Source organism: Mustela erminea, chromosome 6 (assembly GCF_009829155.1).
Source record: "Mustela erminea isolate mMusErm1 chromosome 6, mMusErm1.Pri, whole genome shotgun sequence".
Taxonomy (NCBI): Eukaryota; Metazoa; Chordata; class Mammalia; order Carnivora; family Mustelidae; genus Mustela; species Mustela erminea.
The window spans coordinates 115,140,880-115,163,919 of NC_045619.1; the positions used below are offsets into that span (position 1 = coordinate 115,140,880).

The 23,040-nt window shown below is 41.3% G+C and overlaps 1 long non-coding RNA gene across 1 annotated transcript; it reads left to right on the top strand.

Annotated features, from left to right (window-relative positions):
- The first annotated feature begins 8,057 nt into the window (after window positions 1–8,057).
- LOC116594235 lies at window positions 8,058–22,256 on the top strand. Its single transcript, XR_004287116.1, has 3 exons — window positions 8,058–8,145; window positions 9,000–9,057; window positions 21,875–22,256. It is a non-coding gene; the product is annotated as an uncharacterized LOC116594235 (long non-coding RNA).
- Window positions 22,257–23,040: the final 784 nt, after the last annotated feature.

The following is a 23,040-nucleotide window of genomic DNA, read 5'->3' on the forward strand; positions in this document are numbered from 1 at the left end:
TGGGGGAGGAGCCTGTTTCTCCCTCTCCCTCTGTCTGCTGCTTCCCCTGCTTGTGCTCTCTCTCTATCTCTCAAATAAATAGAATCTTTTAAAAAAATTAGTTCTAAGAAGTATTTGTGAAACACAGTTAAAACTCCTGGTGAATGGAACTCCCCACCCCCAACCATTATAAATATGGTCAGTGGATTTGTTTCAGGATGAACGATGCATAAAATTTTTATTATAATTGATTCAAGAGGGACTCTAAATGTATGCTAACACCTTTAAGAGCTCTCTATTGTTTTTTTTTAAAGATTTTATTTATTTATTTGACAGAGAGACATCACAAGTAGGCAGAGAGGCAGGCAGAGAGAGAGAGAGAGAGAGGAGGAAGCAGGCTCCCCGCTGAGCAGAGAGCCCGATGCGGGACTCGATCCCAGGACCCTGAGATCATGACCTGAGCCGAAGGCAGCAGCTTAACCCACTGAGCCACCCAGGCACCCAAGAGCTCTCTATTTTTAAAAGAAGATAATGAAGCAGAGAAAAGTAACTTTCTCATATTCTGAATGAGAAAGTTCTTACAAGATTATATAAGAGCTACTTGAATATTATCCTCTTCTTGTGATTTTCATATATCTTTTAAATGTTCTTAGCTTCTGAAAAACTGATTTCTGAGGACAAAATGAAGGTCCTTCTTTAGACTTGGATAAATGCTTCTATTACTTCAAGTGTTGATGTGAGATCCCAAACTCATATTCTGACCCTTGGTTTTCGAACTTTCCTTTGCTTTCTACAAAATACGAGCTGCCACATGGAAGGGAATGAGCAAAATGTCAGTAAACTGTGGATACTTTGATAGCATTTAGAGAAAAGAGTCAACGTTTGAAGAACACTTAATATCAAATGGAAAACAGATGAATGATGACAAGTAATGCTATCTATTGCCCTGAGTTTCCCCATGGAATCTAAATCTGAGACATTACAGGGAAAGTCTTGTGCAAGACCCATCAAAGGGCGGTATTACACCAAAATGAGATCCAGGTTAGGAATATGAAGACTGAAGAAATCCCTTATAAGCATATTTTGCTCAGCAAAATTCCCCTTGGCAGTATAGCCATAGAGAGTGATGATGAGTATTCCAGAACCATAGAATGCCAGCACTGGAAGAGATAGATCAAGTCTGACTTCCTAAGTGATTCTTGAATTTCTTCTCCAATGTGTCAGCCTCTTCTCTGAATAAATAGATTCTGGGGATGGGCAAAGTCAGTTGTGCTGGTAGATGTCTGACTACTGCATCTGATTTGTAGCATTTGCCAGTGCAAATACTCCCACCAATATCCTATTCAAGCTACCAACATGACATCACCATTTTGCGCTATTTCTACTATATTGATCCAGTAGAACTAAATAATCTCAGCATCGTAGGTAATAGTTAAACATAGTAAAATAATTAAGAATTGATTAATTTTGAGTATTTTTATCTTGAAAAAATTTTGTTTATAATTTTAAAGGATTTAGCTTATAACCATGGCTTTATGCAATAAACTGGCTCTTGTAAGCCAGTACTCAAGATAGCTCCAACACACCACTAGCAAAAACCCTAGGAAACGGCTGAGGACCACCTTCTCCCTGAAGGGCGATCGGCCAGTTCCGGTCAATGGGAACTCCCTAAATTCACCACTCAAACATTGGGTTCTCAGCTGTCTTCTTTGCTTCATTCCTATTTTTCTATAGTTTCTTCCAGCAATAAACACCATTCATAAAAATAAACCTTCAGGGCTACCTGGCTGGCTCAGTTAGTAGACTGTGCAACCCTTGATCTCTGGGTCATGATTTCCTAAGTCAATTGATGATCTAGGTGTAAAAATAAAGCCACTAAAAAACTAGGAGGTATATGGATGGGTATTTTTATAAACTTGAGACAGGATAGGTTCTTAAGCATGACATAGAATCCAGAAACCATGAAAAAAAATAAACCAACTTGATTTAATAAGTTAAGACTTTTGTATAAGAAAATATTTCATTATAAAATAGTTCAAGGAAATCACAGAATGAAAGAAAATATAAGAAACGTATCTAACAGGTTAGTAGCCAAACTCTATATAAACACTCTTAAAAGAAGAACAGAAAGACTCCAGTTGAAAAACGGGTCAAGGCTATGAACAGGTAAGACACAGAGGAACCATCAATGCTAGTAAACATATGAAGAAATCATGATGAAATGAAATACCTTTTTCACTTAACAGATTAGGAAATATTGAAAGGTTTGCTAAGCCCAGTGTTAGGGAAGGCTTGGGAAACAAGTGTTTGTATACTGTTAGAACATCCATGCAATCTTTTGGAAGAGAGAAAAATAGCAATATCTGAAAAAAAAAGTTAAAATACAAATAAACACCGATTATCTTTTGTTCTGTCACAAATTTATTCAACTTTTAAAAATGAGCCAAGATATATATACAATAATTTGTCACAGCATGGATGCAACTGTAAAGACTAGAAACAATGTGTGTTCTCTAACAGGAGTTCTGGTTAGAAACCTATGGTGTGGTTAGACACCATAAGGCCATTGAACTATAAAAAAGCTGTATGTGCAAATTTATTCATTTATTTTTAAAGATTTTTTGATAAAAAAAAATATATATTTTTATAGAGAGGGAGCAGCAGAAAGAGATGGAGAAGCAGACTGCCTGTTGAGCAGGAAGCTCAATGTGGGACTTGATCCCAGGACCTTGGGATCGTGACCTGAGCCAAAGGCAGATGCTTAACCAACTGAGCCACCCAGGCACCCCCTGTACGTGCAAATTTAAATGCTCTCCAAGATAAGTCATTAAGTAGAAAAAAAGTGCCAAGCATAGTATTTAGAATTACTCCATTTAGGGAAACTTAAAAGGATGTCTATATACATACACTTCTATAATTGTATCTTTTTCTGGAAAGAAATGAAGGAAACTGTCAGCAGTCATTACCTTTTGGTAGAGAGACTGGAGGTAAGAAGAGGAAAGATGTTTACTTTCCAATTACCATCTTTTATAGAGAGATTTCTATCTTCACAATTTCTATCTTTTACCTTTTTTAAGGTACCATGTTCATGCATTACCTTTAAAGGATAAGCTTTTTTTTTTCCCCCTGAAAGAAATAAGAGTGTCTTACTTTTGGCTCTCCGGAAACAGTCCTGAGACAAGAATTTGGCTGTGAGGGTTCATTTGGGAGGTGACACTAAGAAACAGGTGTAAGGGATTGAGGAAGTGAGACAGGAAGGGAAGGACATCGACCAGGCATGTGCTATCACATGCTGTGGGTGAGGGGACACTGTGTGATCCAGGATTAGACTCACTCACTGAGGGATACAACTGTTAACTCCTGAGGGTCGGTGATTGAAGTCCTCTCTGGGGCATTCATTGATGGCTCCTCCACAGACAGAACAAGCTCTGAGGCTGCAAAGGAATCCCCTGGCAAAGAGTCGGAGAGTCTGTGGCCAGGCAGGATGGTGGGGGCGGGGGGGGGGGGAGTGGGCAGGGCAGCAAGCCCATCTACTACTAAGACCAGAGCTGTAGCACCAGATTATAACAGATCAAGCAAATGTGGGAATCGCTGACCTTGAAAATTCACATCTCAGAATCTCCCTCCTGATAAACTAACATACCTGGGCCCTGATCAACAAGACAGGAGGACAGACTTTATTGTAGAATTTTTTTTTTAAGATTTATTTATTCATTCTGGAGAGAGAAAGTGTGTGTGTGCAACTGTGGGGGGATGGGTGCAGAGGGTGAGGGCAAGAGAAGTCTCGGGCAGTCTCCCTGCTGAGCCTGGAGCTTGACTCAGAGATCAGTTCCAGGACCCTGAGCTCACGACCTGAGCTGCAATCAAGAGCAGGCACTTAACTGACTGAGCCGTCCGGGTGCCCTCATATTTGATACTTAAAGAAGGAGGAAAACCTGTGGATATTTGAGAACTAAGATTTCCAAGAAGAGGGAAGAGCAAAGGCAAAGGCCCTGGGGTAGGAATGTGGTTGGCCTGTTTGAGGAAGAGTCAGGAGGCTGGGGGAGCTGGAGCAGAGAGGGGAAGGGAGAGGGGAGAGGAAGGGGTGAGGTTCTGCAGGCAGAGTCTGTGCCTCTAGGGTGGGCTGTGGCAAGGCAGAAGAGTTTCACTGAGTGAGGTATAAAATGATGGGGTGGGGTGTAAAGCTGGGCTTGATATTTTATTTTATTTTTTTAAAGATTTTATTTATTTATTTGACAGACAGAGATCACACGTGGGCAGAGAGGCAGGCAGAGAGAGAGGAAGGGAAGCAGGATCCGTGCTGAGCAGAAAAAAAAAAAAAGTTGCATGGACTCATCATCAGGTTGGACTAGTGGTTACTTCTAAAAGTTTCTTCAACTACAGTTACTACTTGAAAATTCAGGCATGAAAGACCATTAGGTTTGGAGTGGCATAATGATGTATTTTCTCTAAGGACTGCAAATTTCATAGAGACCATAGTTGGATTCCAGTTGGATTCCAGTTATATTCTTCAATCAAAGTGATTCAATCCTTTGATAAAGTTAATTTTGAAGAGTTTTATGTTTATGAACGACGCCAAAAGATGGGAGAAAAAAATGGTGATGCAAAAACTTTCTGGATGGAGCTGGAAGATGATGGAAAAGTGGATTTTATATTTGAACAAGTGCAAAATGTGCTGCAATCACTGAAACAAAAGATCAAAGATGGGTCTGCCACAAATAAAGAATATGTCCAAGCAATGATTCTAGTGAATGAAGCAACCATAAATAACAGTTCAACACTGATAAAGGATCATACATCTGTGACCCAGAATGAACAGGAAAACAAATCAGGTTCATTGCCCTCTACATCATATGAAGACTCCTTTCCAGAAGCCTGTACATTTCTGTATGTATTCAAGTTAAATTTATTTATGTTGTTAATACTTCCTCTCCCAGAAGATTTGCTCTTTCTGATCATTTGACGTAAGAGTAGATAGAATCTATTAAACAGATTTTTTTCCCCATCAAAAAAAAAAAAAAAAGCCCCCCCCAATGTGGGGCTCGATCTCAGGACCCTGAGATCATGACCTGAGCCAAAGGCAGAGGCTTCAACCCACTGAGCCACCCAGATGCTCCTGGGCTTGCTATTAACATCACTGTGGTTGTCCGGCAGAAATCGGAGTGGGAGAGGGGACGGTGGGGAAGGGACGTCAGACGGGGCTCTTCTTGACAGTGGTAGGAGAAAGAAGACCAAGGGTGTGACTACAGTGGAGTGTAGGGAGGGAGGGGAGGGATGATGTGGAAAAAAGTTCAAAGGTGAAACCAGCCATACCTGGTCATTAATGAGAAGTGAAATGAGGAGGAGGAAGGTGAGGGGGGGGAGGAGGGGAGCAAAGGAGGAGGAAAAAGAAAAAGAACGGGAGGAGGAGAGGAAGAAGAGAAGGGGGTAGGGGAGCAGGAGGGGGAGACAGGGAGAAGGCAGAGAAGAAAGGAGTCAAAATGAAGTTCACCTAAAATTGAAATTTCTGTAGGGAATGGCTGTGAGAGAAAGAGCTGCCCAGGATAGAGCCTCCTACCTTTCTGCCTGTCACACACTTGACTTCTCCTGCTGCAGCAAACTGTTAAGTCACCCAGAAGGCCCTTGCCCCGCTTGGTGGCCTAGAAAACTCATCTTCATACTTCAAAACCCAGCTCAGACATCACCACTGGTCGGTGGCTTAACGCTACAGCTCACATGAACCCTGTCGTCTCCTGCAGCACTCCGGTCCTGGGGCTCCGTCTGGTGTCAGCAGCACGTGTGATGCCGGAAATAGGTTGTGGGCGAGCACTTGGGCCTGAAGGCGTGGGAATGGGGCCTACAGCAGCTGGAGATCCTGGCTAGTCACCTCCAGCTGTGAACAGCCCATCCGGGGGCCTCGAGTACCACGCAGATAACTCTCATTTTTTGCATGTGCTGTGCCGGGGCAGGGAGGGAGGGATGGACTACGTTAATTGCACAGGATGCTAAATAAGAACTATTTTCATCTCCCTTTCCACTGAGGCCCCAAAGCAATACATGAAACATTCCAAAGAGATTTGCCAAAAGTGCTTAAGGAAATCAGTTTTCTCCCTCAGCCAACCACCCACCTCCAGACTATAAAAGATGATCGAGAGGCCAGGAAAAGAACTGAAGTTTCCAGTAGAGAGTTTTGTGGGCGAAAGCTAAGCTGTAGGCTTCACCCAGAAGAGTGGGTGACTTGCCCTACCTCGTGCCAATGTATAGGGCCTTTGAGGAAGTATTGGGAGGGATAATCTGTGTTCCCTGAAACTTGGGGGACGCTGTGGCTGGAGTCAGACAGAAGAGTCTAGAGGGGAGAGGCTGCTGGTCAGCTGCTCTGATGGCCAAGGCCACAGGACAAAGCTTCCTCCAGATCAAACGCACCTTCCTCACCTTCTCATTAAGACCCTGGGCCCTCATCTGTCCTGGCCAGTGCGTGTCTGTCTCCGCTCTCCCCATCACCACTCAGAGCTCCTTGTGGGCGGGGCCATGCTGACACCTGTCGGGGTCTTTAGATTCCGTGGGGGTCTGGGGCCTGATGGAGTCTCACGGATAGATCCCAATGTTAGAATGTCTTACTCTGTTTCTATCTCTTTTTGCCCAGTTTTCTCAATTGAAGCCTCACCTCTGTGCCTTGAATGAGTTCCAGGTGAAAGGACTTATCAGCCACCTTAGCCCCCACCGAGCCCTGGGGGCCTCCAGGCCAGTTCCTGCAGCTGCTGACATCCAATGCTCCCTTGGGTGCAAGGATGCTCCCTTCAGCTGCAAGCAGACCTTTACCCCGACATGCCTTCCACCTTCCGAAAGCCTCACTCCCCCTTGCCTGCTCTCAGTATAGTGGTTTGGATCCCGCCACCACCCCCAGAGGTCATTGCCCCCTACCACTGCTAGCCTCCCTGTCGCCACCCACATACTCCTTCCTGATGCCCACCAGGTAAACTTTGCAAATGGTACAGCCCTTCTGCTCCCCTTTGTATCTGGCCACTTAGAGTTGCACAGGCGACACGGCAGTCAAGGGAGAACGGGGAGGCTTACTGGGCACAGCCGCAGAAGTGCCGCGCATTCAGAGCAAACGGAACCAGTGTGGCACCTTCTGAACCACAGCAGGTTTGCTGGGAGATGCATGGAGGAACAGGCTCAGTGTCCTGCTCCGTTCACACACGGGCGCCCTGGGGCTTCCCTGGCCTCCTGGCTGCCTCCTGACTCGGGGCTCTGTGTTTCCTACTCAGCTGTATCTCCACTGTCTAACTTCCTGGCCCCAGGCTCTGACTGTCCCAGGCCTGGAGGACGTGCCCGAGGCCAGCTCTCCTGTGCTCTGCTTCCCCCAGGCCGGAGTCCTGACCCCCGCCCACTGCCAGCCTCTCTGGCTCCTAGGAGCTCTGGGATCTGCTATCCTAGTTTTTGGGCCTGGATCTTTCTTGGCCACTCTGTTCAGTGGCAACCCAACCCTGGCATGGACTTATGGGTCATGAAATATTCAAGTAAGTTTTTATTAGAAAAGATGAGGGCAAAGTAGGAGGTGAGAAAAGTCACCTGACAGTCACGATAATTTGAACTAAACCGGAAGGAAGGTGTTCCCAAGGAGTCAGGTCAGAAAACTCAGTGGTTGGTATGTTTGGGTTGTCTGTCTCCAGCTGTGACACTCTGTCATGATGAGTGACATTATTCATTATTTGGAGACTTGGTCAAGACCATGGATGAAAAAAATTCCCTAGCAAAGCATGCTTCACACTGATAAAACCCTGGAAACAGATAAATTTTGTCCTTCAGTTTGGCAGACGTCTCCCTTTGAAATCACTGAAACAATCATCAATGAAAACCATGCTCCCTGAATTTTTGAGCTACAGAAACGAAATCTCCTAATTTCCTAGGTTGTCGTTATGGGGACAGTCACTTCCAGCGAGTGAGTGAAATTACTTCCTCTTTGCCAGGCGGCATTTGAGGAAATGAGAGATCTTCCTTAGAGCATGTTTGAGGTTTTCGTCCTGTGTAGATCAGCACGCCAATATTCCTTTACTTCCTTATTATCAAATATAAATCCCTTCACATGCCAGCAGCTCTTCCTCTGGTGCATAATTCCCTGGAGGCCAGCAGAGGACAGCTGGATGGAAGATGGGGAGAACATCGCAGGACCACAGCAGGGACATGGTGAGGTCTGCACCAGGGACCCAGGAGCCACTCTAGGAGTTTCCAACTTGTCTCTTCCTGAGCCCAAGTCCTGGGATCCAGGCAGCTCATTGGCTCTTCCAGTGTTCCTCTCCTCTCGGGTAGAGTAAGAAAGTGCTTAGTTAAGCAGGTGAGGCCTCTGGGCATCCCTTTCCTTCTTCCCAGCATAGGGCAGGGTTTGGGGGTGCCCTCTTCAACTTGGGGCACCTGCCCGGGATTGCCAAGCCTCCCACAGGACATTCTTCTTCTTTAGTCCTTGTCCTGCCACAAAATGGCAGCCTACCCAACATGACACAACCTGGGACCATGACTTCAGAGCCACCCACAAAGTGCACACTTCCTTCCAACTCCTTTAATGGGGGACAAAAGCTTTCATTCCTCCAATAGAGATGGGGCTGCAGCATGGTCCAGAACTTCCCAGCCCTGATTTCAGAGGGCTGAACAGGTGGATTCCTGCATCGATACCCTCCACCCTTGGGTAGCTGGGCAGGGCCTGGAGTCAACCTGTCCAGGAACAGCCCCCTCCAGCCTCCCTCTGTGATGCTGGTGACCACTTTTCACTTTCCGTTTTCACCCAGGGATAGGGTCTGTCCTGACAAACCCCATGCCCTTCCCCTCATCTGGTCTAGGCTCAGAAATCTCAAGCAGGTGTGGGAGCACAGGGCTGTGCCCTTTAGCCCATGGTCCCAGGGGAAAGAGCCTCCCACTTTTGCCTAGCAGGAGGGCTCCAGAAATAGCAACCATGGTCTGCTTTGGGGGATTCTATAATACAGGTTTCCCTCCCCCTCGAAAAAGTGAAGGAGTATTTTTACACTAAAATTTGTGATATTTTCTAGGCAAGAGCTCGCCTGCTTTTCCAGAGGCAGTTTTCAAACATTTGAAAGATGTTAGCCGGTGAGTCAAATCTCCCTTTATTCTTTCTGTTTTCTCGCACTCTGAAAATATGTGTGTATATATGCACACATTACACTGGAAGGCATATTTTCCGAGATGTAAATAAGAAAGGAAAGTGTGTGGCGGTTGGAACTCTGGTGCTTCGAAGAGGCAGTCTGAGCTCTTGATTTCAGTGCGCAGTTAGCACGTTGCCACCCACCTGACAGGCCAAGCATCTGTTCCCTTCATCAACAACCCCTGCTACCTTCTTCCTCTGCACTGGCCCATCTAATCAACAAGATGCTGGGGCTACTGCCCTGCGCTCACCCACACATGGATAAAGTTCCCAAGACCGGCAAATCAAATCCAGGGCCAACTCACTACCTATTTCCAAAGAAATGTGTTCGTGTATATTTCAGGGCCATTTCACTGCTGTTTGGAAAAACTGTTGTCAAGGAGAAAGAAGCAGGTTTGGGGAGCACAGAAAAAAAAAAAAAACAACAGGATAACTTATAGTGGATGCTTATTTTCAAGGGTTGAAAGAATCCTGCAGTGATTTCAGAATTGGGGTGCTGGTCCTAAATTTCTCCAACTAGGTTCCAGAGGAAGTCTGCCCTTTTCACTTGGTGTTTTGGTTTGGCCTTGTGATGCCTCGCCTCACTCCCCTCACACACAGGCAGCGTCCTTTGCACATGGTTAGGCTGTGCTGCGGAAATAAAGCTAGTGTTGCATGGTAAATTCCATTGCAGTTGCTCTCCTAGCAACATGGCGACACTAACAAGCCCAACAATAACCTTTTGTCTTTAGCTCTATAAAGCAACGTGGCCATTAGTCTCACCAGAAAACTCACAGGATATTTTGCAAGTGAACAGTGATTTGAGCCGCAACTTTGGATCCATTGCTTTTCTCCCATCTGCTCACGTCGAACTGGGTGGGCAGCAGATTTTCCCTTAGGAGCAGAGAAGACCCAAAGAGGCACAGAGAGGGAAAAGATGAATCTGGGATGGTCCTAGTTCCAGTTAGGGAACCACCTATGTTCTGTTGGCCAAGTCACTGTAACTCTCTGGAACTTGCTCTTCCTCATCTTCCAAATGAGGAATTCCCTCATCAGGGCTTGTGGGCAGTCCAGATTCTTGGGCCTAATCTAGTTCTCCTGCCGAAACCGTGTTTCTGGAACTGTGTCCCACCAATGCCACTTTTTTTTTTTTTTAATTTTTTATTTTTTATAAACATATGTTTTTATCCCCAGGGGTACAGGTCTGTGAATCACCAGGTTTACACACTTCACAGCACTCACCAAAGCACATACCCTCCCCAGTGTCCATAATCCCACCCCCTTCTCCCAAACCCCCTCCCCCCAGCAACCCTCAGTTTGTTTTGTGAGATTAAGAGTCACTTATGGTTTGTCTCCCTCCCAATCCCATCTTGTTTCATTGATTCTTCTCCTACCCACTTAAGCCCCCATGTTGCATCACCACTTCCTCATATCAGGGAGATCATATGATAGTTGTCTTTCTCTGCTTGACTTATTTCGCTAAGCATGATACGCTCTAGTTCCATCCATGTTGTCGCAAATGGCAAGATTTCATTTCTTTTGATGGCTGCATAGTATTCCATTGTGTATATATACCACATCTTCTTGATCCATTCATCTGTTGATGGACATCTAGGTTCTTTCCATAGTTTGGCTATTGTGGACATTGCTGCTATAAACATTCGGGTGCACGTGCCCCTTTGGATCACTACGTTTGTATCTTTAGGGTAAATACCCAATAGTGCAATTGCTGGGTCATAGGGCAGTTGTATTTTCAACATTTTGAGGAACCTCCATGCTGTTTTCCAGAGTGGCTGCACCAGCTTGCATTCCCACCAACAGTGTAGGAGAGTTCCCCTTTCTCCGCATCCTCGCCAGCATCTGTCATTTCCTGACTTGTTGATTTTAGCCATTCTGACTGGTGTGAGGTGATATCTCATTGTGGTTGGCACCAATGCCACTTTTAACCAAAGGCAAATGGATGAACATTTGCTGAACAATTGTAAAGACGATTATGTAGTTAGCTTTCCTGTTTTGTTTGCCTGGCACAGGATCAGTGCACACTTTAAGACTAGTATGTTACCTGTGTTGTGGGGAACAATGTATTCTCAGACAGATTTTATAAAGGGCTACATAGCCCATTTTTTTTTCCTGTTTCTGATTAGATATTCTCTATACAAGACTGTATATCATGCATCCCTATCAGTAAAATCTTTTGGGGGATGTACTTCGAATATATGTACATATGTTAAAAATATTTACTATTACTATCTGTATTTATTTATATACTATATTGTGCTTTAATGTTAACATATTACAAACATTTAAAAATACTTAACATAAATGTTTTAAAAGGAAAAGTGTTGGAAGTGAGATTTTAAAAATCTGATTAGGGGAAGAGTCAAGATGGCAGAGGATAGCAGGCTGAGATGACTTCAGGTCACAGGAGTTCAATTAGATAGTTATCAAAACATTCCAAATACCTACAAATCCAGCAGGAGATGGAAGAGAAGAAGAAGAGAGAAGAAGAGCAGCAATTCTAGAAACAGAGAATTGACCACATTCTGAAAGAGGACATACGAAGTGAATCTGAAGCAATGGGAAGATAGACCATGGGGGGAGGGGCCAGCTCCCAGCAAGGGGCGGAGCAACAGAGAACAAAATCAGAACTTTTAAAAGTCTGCTCCATTGAGGGACATTGCTCCAGAGGCTAAGTGGGGTGGAGTTCTCGTGGGGACAGTGTGGTATCAGGTCCCACAGGGTCACATGAGGATCAGAGGTACCGGAGTGTTGCAGATCTCACAGGTATTAGAGCTCAGTTTCGGCTACAGAGATGGAACTGAGGAGTGAGCTCTCAGCTCAGGGTTACCTTAAACTGTGATCCATAGCACAATCAGACCACTGCTCCTTGAGCACGGACCCCACAAGTGGCAGATCCGGGGAGACTCACCTTCCTTCTCTGGAGGCAGGAATCTGCTGGGTTTGGAGACTCCACATGGGGCTGTGTGCCAGAGACAGAAACGTTTGGGCACAGGCCGGGTGAGCTTGAAGCAGGGCTGGAGGCCAGGGAGACAGGAGTGATTGAGCGCTTTTCTCTGAGGGCGCACTGAGGAGAGGGGTCCCGAGCTCTCGGCTCCTTTGGGCCGGAGATTGGGAGGCCGCCATTTTCATTCCCGTCCTCTAGAGCTCTACGGAAAGCGATCATGGAAAAAAAAGCTCTCCAGAGCGAACCGGAGAAGATTATTGGCAAGGGCGGTGCAATTCTGGCTCAGGCAAAGACACTTGAGAATCACTACAACAGGCCCCTCCCCCAGAAGATCAACAACAACATCCAGCCAGGACAAAGCTCACTTATCACGGAGAACAGTGGAATTCCAGAGGAGGGAAAAGCAAACTATGGAATTCATGGCTTTCTCCCATGATTCTTTAGTCTTGCAAAGTTAATTAAATTTTTTAAATTTTATTATTTTCTTATTCTAATTTTTTTAACTTTTACTCTTTCCTCTTTCAAAGTTTTTTAACTAGTTTATCTTAGCAATAACTTTCTTTAAAAAATCGTTTTGAATCTTCATTATTATAGTCATATTTTATCCTTCATTGTATCTAACTTTATTTTTTGTATATATAGGATTTTTTTCTTCTAAAAATTTTGGGATACAACTTCTTCTAATAGATCAAAATATACCCTAAATCTAGCACAGTCTCCAACCCGAGCAAATTCTCTTTCTCTTCCCAACCAACTTATCTTATTAACACCGTTTTTAGAATTTTTAAAAAATTTTCATCTTTACAGTCATATTCCATCCCTTCATCGTGTTTACCTTATTTGTGTGTGTGCGTGTATATATATATATATATTTTCTTTCTTTTAAAATTTTGGGAGGTAGTTTCTTCTAAGAAACCAAAGTACATCCAGAATCAAGTGGATGGCTCTGTTCTATTCACCAGTCCAATATATATATATATATATATTTTTTTTTTTTTTTTAATTTATTTTTGGAACTTCTTTTTACCCCCTTTCTTCTCCCCATGATTTGGGGTCTCTTATGATTTGGTTAATACACATTTTTCTGGGGTCTTTGCCATTCTTTTAGTATTTTATTCTCTCATTCATATATTCTTATCTGGATAAAATGACAAGGCAGAAAAATTCACCACAAAAAAACAAATAACAAGAGGCAGAGGCTCTAGTCCAAAGGCTAGGGACCAGATCAATACAGACACTGGTACCATGTCAGATCTAGAGTTCAGAATAACGATTCTCAAGGTGCTAGCTGGGCTCAAAAAAGCATGGAAGATATTAGAGAAACACTGTCTGGAGAAATAAAAACCCTTTCTGGAGAAATAAAAGAACTAAAATATAACCAAGCTGAAATCAAAAAAGCTATTAATAAGGTGCAATCAAAAATGGAGGTTCTTACTGCTAGAATAAATGAGGCAGAAGAGAGAATTAGTGACATAGAAGACCAAATGACAGAGAATAAAGAAGCTGAGCAAAACAGAGACAAACAACCACTGGACCATGATGGGAGAGTTCAAGAGATAAGTGATACCATAAGATGAAACAATATTAGAATAATTGGGATTCCAGAAGAAGAAGAAAGAGAGAGGGGGACAGAAGGTATATTGGAACCAATTATTATAGAGAATTTCCCTAATATGGCAAAGGGAACAAACATAAAAATCCAGGAGGCACAGAGAACGCCCCCTCAAAATCAATAAGAATAGGTCCACACCCTGTCATCTAATAGTAAAAGTTACAAGTCTCAATGACAAAGAGAAAATCCCGCAAGCAGCCCAGGACAAAATGTCTGTAACATACAATGGTAAAAATATTAGATTGACAGCAGACTTAACCACAGAGACCTGGCAGACCAGAAAGAACTGGCAATGATAAATTCAGAGCACTAAACAAGAAAAACATGCAGTCAAGAATACTATATCCAACTAGGTTATAATCGAAAATAGAAGGAGAGATAAAAAGCTTCCAGGACAAACAAAAACTAAAAGAATTTGTAAATACCAAATAAGTTCTACAGGAAATATTGAAAAGTGTCCTCTAAACAAAGAGAGAGCCTAAAAGTAATAGACCAGAAAGAAACAGAGGCAATATACAGTAACAGTCACCTTACAGCCAATACAATGGCACTAAATTCCTATCTTTCAATAGTTACCCTGAACGTAAATGGGCTAAATGCCCCAATCAAAAGACACAGGGTATCAGAATGAATTTTAAAAATGTCATTAGTATGCTGTCTACAAGAAACTCATATTAGATCTAAAGACATCTCCAGATTAAAAGTGAGGGTGTGGAAAACAATTTACCCTGCTAATGGACATCAAAAGAAAGCTGGGGTGGCAATCCTTACATCAGATAAATTAGATTTTAAGCCAAAGACTATAATAAGAGATGATGGAGAACACTATATTATATTTAAAATGTCTGTCCAACAAGAAGATCTAACAATTTTAAATATCTATGCCTCTAATATGGGAGCAGCAAATTATATGAACCAATTAATAACAAAAATCAAACACATCGACAATACAATAATAGTAGGGGACTTTAACACACCCCCTCACTGAAATGGACAGATCATCTAAGCAAAAGATCAACAAGGAAATAAAGGCCTTAAATGACACACTGGACCAGATGGACATCACAGATATATTCAGAATATTACATCCCAAAGCAACAGAACACACATTCTTCTCTAGTGCACATGGAACATTCTCCAGAATAGATCACAGCCTGGGTCACAAATCAGGTCTCAACTGGTACCAAAAGATTGGGATCGTTCCCTGCATATTTTCAGACCACAATGCTCTGAAGCTAGAGCTCAATCACAAGAGGAAACTTGTAAAGAACCCAAATACATGGAGGCTAAAGAGCATACTGCTAAAGAATGAAAGGGTCAACCAGGAAATTAAAGAAGAATTGAAAAAATTCATGGAAACAAATGAAATGAAAACACAACTGTTCAAAATCTGTGGGACACAGCAAAGGCGGTCCTGAGAGGAAGTATATAGTGATACAAGCCTTTCTCAAGAAAAAGAAAGGTCTCAAGTACACAACCTAACCCTACACCTAAAGGAGCCAGAGAAAGAAGAGCAAAGAAAGCCTAAACTCAGCAGGAAAAGAGAAATAATAAAGATCAAAGCAGAAATCAATGAAATGGAAACAAACAAACAAACAAAAAACAGTAGAACAAATCAACGAAACTAGTAGCTGGTTCTTTGAAAGAATTAATAAGATTGATAACCCCCTGGCCAGAATTACCAAAATGAAAAGAGAAAGGACCCAAAGAAATAAAATCATGAATGAAAGAGGAGGAATCACAACCAACACCAAAGAAATACAAACAATTATAAGAACATATTATGAGCAACTATATGCCAGCAACTTGACAATCTGGAACAAATGGATGCATTCCTAGAGATGTATAAACTATCAAAACTGAACCAGGAAGAAATAGAAAACCTGAACAGACCCATAACCAGTAAGGAGATTGTAGCAATCATCAAAAATCTCCTGTCAGGGCCAGACAGCTTTCCAGGGGAATTCTACCAAACATTTAAAGAAGAATTAATTCCTATTCTCCTGAAACTGTTCCAAAAAAATAGAAATGGAAGGAAAACTTCCAAGCTCATGCTATGAAGCTAGCATTATCTTGATTACCAAACCAGACAAAGACCCCATCAAAAAAGAGAATTATAGACCAATATCCTTGATGAACACAGATGTGAAAATTCTCACCAAAATACTAGCCAATAGGATTCAACAGTACATTAAATGGATTATTCACCATGACCAAGTGGGATTTATTGCTGGGCTGCAAGTTTGGTTCAACATCTGCAAATCAATCAATGTGATATAATACATTAATAAAAGAAATAATAAGAACCATATTTTACTCTCAATAGATGTCGAAAAAACATTTGACAAAGTACAGCATCCTTTCTTGATCCAAACTCTTCAAAGTGTAGGGATAGGGGTACAAACCTCAGTATCATCAAAGCCATCTATGAAAAACCCACCGCAAATATCATTCTCAGTGGAGAAAAACTGAGAACTTTTCCACCAAGGTCAGGAACATGTCAGGGATGTCCATTATCACCAAATCAACATAGTACTACAAGTCCTAACCTCAGCAATTAGACAACAAAAAGAAATAAAAGGCATCCTTTTTATTATCGGCAAAGAAGATTCACTCAAACTCTCACTCTTTGCAGATGATATGGTACTTTATGTGGAAAACCCAAAAGACTCTACTCCAAAACTGCTAGAACTCGTAGAGGAATTCAGTAGAGTGACAGGATATAAAATCAATGCACAGAAATCACTTACATTTCTATACACTAACAGCAAGACAAAAGAGAGAGAAATTAAGGAGTCAATCCCATTTACAATTGCACCCAAAATCAGAAGATACCTAGGAATAAGCCTAATCAAAGAGGCAAAGAATCTGTACTCAGAAAACTATAAAGTACTCATAAGAGAAATTGAGAAAGACACAAAGAAATGGAAAACATTCCATGCTCATGGATTAGAAGAACAAATATTGTGAAAATGTCTATGCTACCTAAATCAATCTACACATTCAATGAAGTCCCTATCAAAATACCATCAGTTTTTTTTTCAAAGAAATTGAATAAATAATCCTAAAATTTATATGGAACCAGAAAAGACCCCAAATATCCAGAGGAATGTTGAAAAAAAAAATCTGTGGCATCACAATTCTAGACTTCAAGCTATTTACAAAGCTGTCATCATCAAGGTAGTATGGTACTGGCACAAAAACAGACACATAGATCAATGGAACAGAATAGAGAGCCCAGAAATGGACCCTCAACTCTAGGGTCAACTAATCTTTGACAAAGCAGGAAAAAATGTCCAATGGTGAAAAAAAAAAAAAAGTCCCCTCAACAAATGGTGTTGCGAAAATTGGACAGCCACATGCAGGAAAAAGAAATTGGACCATTTCTTTACATCACACACAAAAATAGACTTAAAATGGATGAAAGACCTCAATACTAGAAAGGAATCCATCAAAATCCTTGAGAACACAAGCATCAGCCTCTTTAACTACAACTGCAGCAACTTCTTCCTAGAAATATCACCAAAAGCAAGGGACAGAAAGGCAAAAATGAACTACTGGGTCTTCATTAAGATCAAAAGCTTTTGCACAGCAAAGAAAACAGTCAACAAAACCAAAAGACAACTGACAGAATGGGAGAAGATATTTGCAAACGACATATCAGATAAAGGGCTAGTATCTAAAAATCTATAAAGAACTTATCAAACTCAACACCTAAAGAACAAATAATCCAATCAAGAAGTGGGCATGAGACATGAACAGACATTTCTGCAAAGAAGATATCCAAATGACCAACAGACACATGACAAAGTCCTCCACATCACTTGGCATCAGGGAAATACAGATCAAAACCACAATGAGATACCACCTCGCACTAGTCAGAATGGCTAAAATTAACAAGTCAGGAAATGACAGATGTTGGCAAGGATGTACAGAAAGGGGAACCCTTGTACACTGTAGGTGGGAATGCAGGCTGGTGCAACCACTCCGGAAAACAGCATGGAGTTTCCCCAAAAAGTTGGAATTAGAGCTACTGTGTATGTGACCCAGCAATCACACTACCGGGTATTTACTCTAAAGATACAAACATAGTGATCCAAAGGGGCATGTGCACCCAAATGTTTATAGCAGCAATGTCCACAACAGCCAAACTATGGAAAGAACCTAGATGTTCATCAACAGATGAATGGATAAAGAAGATGTGGTATATATATATATAATGGAATACTATGCAGCCATCAAAAACCAAAATCCTGCCATTTGTGATGACATGGATGGAACTAGAAGGTATTATGCTAAGCAAAATAAGCCAAATCAGAGGAAGACAATTATCATATGATCCCTCTGATATGAGGAATTTCAGAGGCAGGATGGGGGGCCATGGGGGAGGGAGGGAAAAAATGAAACAAGATGGGATCAGGAGAGAGACAAACCATAAAAGACTTGATCTCAGGAAATAAACTGAGGGTTGCTGAGGGTGGAGGGGCAGGGATAGGGTAGCTGGGTTATGGATATTGGGGAAGGTGTGTGCTATGGTGAGTGCTGTGAAATGTGTAAGCCTGATGATTCGGAGACCTGTACTGCTGGGGCAAATAATACATTATATGTTAATAAATTAAAAAATTAATAAATAAAAATAAATAAAAATTAAAAATCTGATTAATGAAATCTTGGTTTCACAGTTTGTCAGAAATAATTTGTGATGTTGGTTTTGAGCTCACTATATTTTAATAGTTTGTTATAATAAATGAAAATATGCTTCATCAAGATATGTAGATTAAGGTGGAAGAGGTGACTTTTATTCTACTATATTTACTAAATTATGATCCTGATTTTTAAAATTCTATCTACTACTTTCCCAAGGTTTCTTATGGGCTAATAAATTTCCAGTTTTCTCCACTTCAAATGGTTGGTGCAGATTAACTGGCAAGTGTGACTTTTTAAATATATTCTAACAATCATATTCAAAATATGATAAACTATTCCATTTGGCGAAATTAGGGGCATGTTGGAATCTGTTTCTAGGATTTTTAGATGTTGTGCCGATAGTAGTTTTTATATTTGTTTCCACCAATAAAAGCCACATAAATTAGAAGTATCTGTAAACATTCATTGTCAAATGCTCTTTCCATGGCATGGATTTCTTTCAAAAGTTATTACTTTTATTACTCAGACACTTTAACATTATTCCCCCCCAACTTCTCTCAAATAGACAGATTAAGCATATTAAATTTTTGAAAATATCTGCAGGATTGTTTGTGTTGACATCCCTTATAACTACACAGGAAAAGCCAGCATATGTAGAACATTTGTATTTGTAACAGAATAATGACTATATCAAGTTCAGTAGTATTCTTAAGTGCTTTGCTGTGAGATAACTTAGAACCTTCTATGGGCACAAAGGTTTTCATGGTCATTCCCTATCTCATTAAAATTCCATTTCTAGTTTTCTTTCAAGTAATTACATTTGATGACATCTGGTACCATTTTGTGGATTTCTGGTTCATCTGTTTTGCTGCAGTAACATCCTTGTGGCTAAATCAGCCAATGAACGTCTATGCATTTTTCCTTGGTGTCTTCTCTTTTTAAATTCTGTCACACCTGCCATCTTATGAGGAGTATACGTAGAGGAATACCATCCTAGCCCCACTGTTTCTCAATTAAAGAAGTCATTCATTGTTGAGCCTGAGGCTTTTTCTGGTCCATCTTTTCTTTGGCAGACCCTGTAGAGGCATTTCTCTGTGTGTTCCATTATTGAAACGGAATCAAACAGCCCAGTGATGGGGCCTTGTTAGTATGTCTCAACTTTGATTCATCAATGAAAATTCCTTCAGTGACCATCCACAGTTTGTAATTCTTTTTTTTACTAACACTGTGTCCTTTAAAGTGTTTCCTAACCAAAAGAGCATTTTAATGTTTCACCATTGCCTTATGCAAATAATTCCTCTCCTACAGTTTCTCTGATGGTATATTTCTGTTAGATAATAAATCTCAAAAGTAGCTTTTAAATATGTATAAAAATTAAGTGAACTGTTTTAAAATCCTGGGTTGAAAATTACATAACTTTACACTTCAAACCAAACCACAGGGGTGTGTGTGTATGTGTGTGTGTGTGTGTGTGTTTGGGAGTCTTCATTTCTAATAGCTTGCTAGGTAAAATTTTGTTCTATTATCTTCTAATATTGTAGGGAAATGCTATACACTTAGGTCAATATTCACTGTTAACAATAGTGAATGTAAAAAGCTGTATATTAGAAAGATTTTTTAAAAGACCTTTTTAATTTGAGTGTTTTAGGTTTACAGAAGGCTTGGTAAAATTGAACGAAGAATTCCCATACAGGCTTCACGCAGCTTCCCCTAAAGTTAAACTTTTATAATCATAGCATTTTCATCAAAACTAAGGAATTGGCATTAGTGAAGTATTATTAACTACAGACTTTATTTGAATTTCTCCAGCCTTTCCATTATTGTGCCTTTTCTGTTCCAGGATCCAATCCAGGATACCATGTTTCCAGAATTGTCAATAGTGCCACATAATAATTTTGTGAAGATTTGTTTAATTAAAACTAAGTAGTAGTATTTACCATTCCAGTTCACCAAGAATGAGTTATCCTCAAAATGTGACAAGATGCTAGAAGCAAGGGTATCTTTGTCATTTTCAGTTCGGTTGTGGAATTAGGGTTTTCTTTTCTACTGTACTTGAGATGAGAAAGTTTGGCTCATGGATTGATTAAGGGGCCAATCTCCATGTGTTTATTAAATATTGTGTAACCTTCCTTGTTTTTCCTTTTTTAAAGACAAAAAGATGTATACATAAAAACTGTCAAATTTCTTTTCCATAGCAAATATCTTTGCTATAAAGAGAGGGCTAGTGGATGTCTTTTGTATATCATCTTGAATATACATACCTCATTTTGTAGAATGCTGTTCTGTATTTTATGCATGTTCCTTTCGTTGTCCAGAGGATTTGCCCAAAACTCCTACTCATATTTATAAGATCTAAACTAGGGAAACTGGACAGTTTCAATCTCTAGTTCTCTACTGGCCAATTCCTGTACTTCTGAATTGTTGGTAGGTAACAATTATTGAGTAACCTGTGAAGGCAGTTAGGATGTACAAAGAAATTTCTCCAGGAAGCACTGCTTAAACTAACCCTCTGCAAAGTTATAAAACTTCATGTGTTTTTGGCAGGGTGCTGTAGGAAAAACATGGGGGGTGGTGAGAGCAGAGAGCCCACAGTCCCCTTTGAGCCACACCACAAAGACTGCCTCCCCACCATGGCGGGGTAAGCCCAGTGTTTTAATCATTGAAACTGGAAATTAAACCCTTGATAGCTATGTCATTCATTTATTGAAAGAACAAATAGTGTCATGGATACCGTCATGGGCTTACCTGATCCTTCTTCAAGGGGGACTTTTTCCTCAGCCTCTGGGAATATACTGGAAGGCCCTGACTGTCAACGCTCTTTGGGGTTTGCTTCAGTTGAAGAATATTACCTCACTGGAGGTCCGCTTTCTTCCAGGGTCAGCCAGCATCCAGTGGCTGATCCATAGAGAGTATGAAAGCAATCTTAGCACACGCTGAGGGGCCACCCAGCTTCAGAGCTCCCCGGAGGTCTGACAGAGGCCTTTGTTGGGTACAATCACAGATCAACTTCCACCTCTCCCCAATTCTGCTTCCTCCCTCTCCCCTATAAGAGCACTGTGTCATAAACATCCTATGAACTAGCCTCAGCTCAGAATCTGCTGCCAGAAAACCAACCTGCCACATCCGCAAGTAGCCAAAAGCCAAACAGTACCAAACAGTGTACAAAGGAAGATAAGCATACCGGTGTCTGCGGATAGTCTTATGTGCATGAATGTGTAAAATGAAAAATACATATGTACCTGCCTGTGCATTTTAGCCGTTGTCTTACAAAAATTGTAGCACCTTATACTTGTAAAAATGTGTATCTTGTTTTAAAATTTTGAAATTTATTTTCACATATTGATACATAAAGTCTTAAAATTACTGCCACCCTCTGAGTGCCAACTCTTTGACAGGCGCTTTTGCAACCCTTGTATTTATTTGACAGATATTTAGTGAGCTTCGTTTTCTATTGATTATGTGCCAGTCACTGGTGTAGGAGCTAGGGAACGAGCAACCATTTTCTCACACTTCAGTTCAAGCTTAAGAATTAGCCACTGTTATTATCTCTGCTTTTCAGATGAGAAAACTAAGGATTAAGTAGTTTGGCCAAGATCACATGAAGTTGTAAGCAGTGGCACTGGAATCCACAACGGGACATCTGGTCTCCAGGACTTCTGCTCTAACCCCCTCCACTAGCGTGCCTCCTGCGTCTCAGTTTATCTACAATTCCCCTCTTGATGGACAGTCGGTCTGTGTGCAGTTTGTGGCTATTATAAACAATGCTGTAGTGAACACCTTTCTCACTCATCTTTGAGTGCTAACTCCCCACTTTTTAAAAAAGACGTATTTATTTTAGAGAGAGAGAGAGTACAAGAGGGGGAAGGGGCAGCGGAAGACAATCTTCAAGGAGACTCCCTGCTGAATGTGAAGCCCAGCGCGGGACTCAATCTGACAACCCTGAGATCATGACCCAAGCCACAACCAAGAGTTGGAATGCTTGACCAACTGAGCCATCCAGGTGCTCCAACATTCCCACTTTTAAGAAGGACTGAGAAAGGGAAACAGGTGAGCTCATTATTTAACTGGATACCTGTTAGCAGCCCCTGCTCATTCCCCAGATTATTTGAAAAGGTGCCTTTCCTCAAAATTAGGGATTTAAGAAATCAAAAGATACTACATTCCATCCTTAATATGAAAATCTTAGGTTAAGCTTTTAAAATACTTCCATGCAGGCCCTGCGTGTTGGACGCATATTTGCAGATCGGGTAATACCTGGATTACCATTGCCAGCGTCTCTGGTGGGAAATGGAATGTTTTCATTGAAATTTCTCTTGTTTGTATTTCAGGAAAAAAAAAATGAAAGCAGCTCTACAATCTAGGTCTGGTTTTAATCAGAGCATAATCTTTATGAGACAATCCAAGGCTGAAAATTTTTTAATCTGATCTTTTTAAAGAAAAATACATGTGCAAAACTGATACAAACCAATCAGCCTTAGAAGAACGAGGGTGGGGGGGAGGAGAAATCTCTTGCATAAAAAAGAGGCAGGAAATTCCAGAGAAGTTTCACAGGGAGGAGGGGGGAAACCAAAGTCTGTATCACTACTTATTAGCTTATTTCTTAGTGCAGTGTTATATCTGGTTTTGTTGAAAAATCAGAAGTCAGTTTGGAGGAAATTAGAGAGTTCAGACTCCCTGAAGTGAAAACATAACAATATACTGAACATATTACAGACCACTACGTGT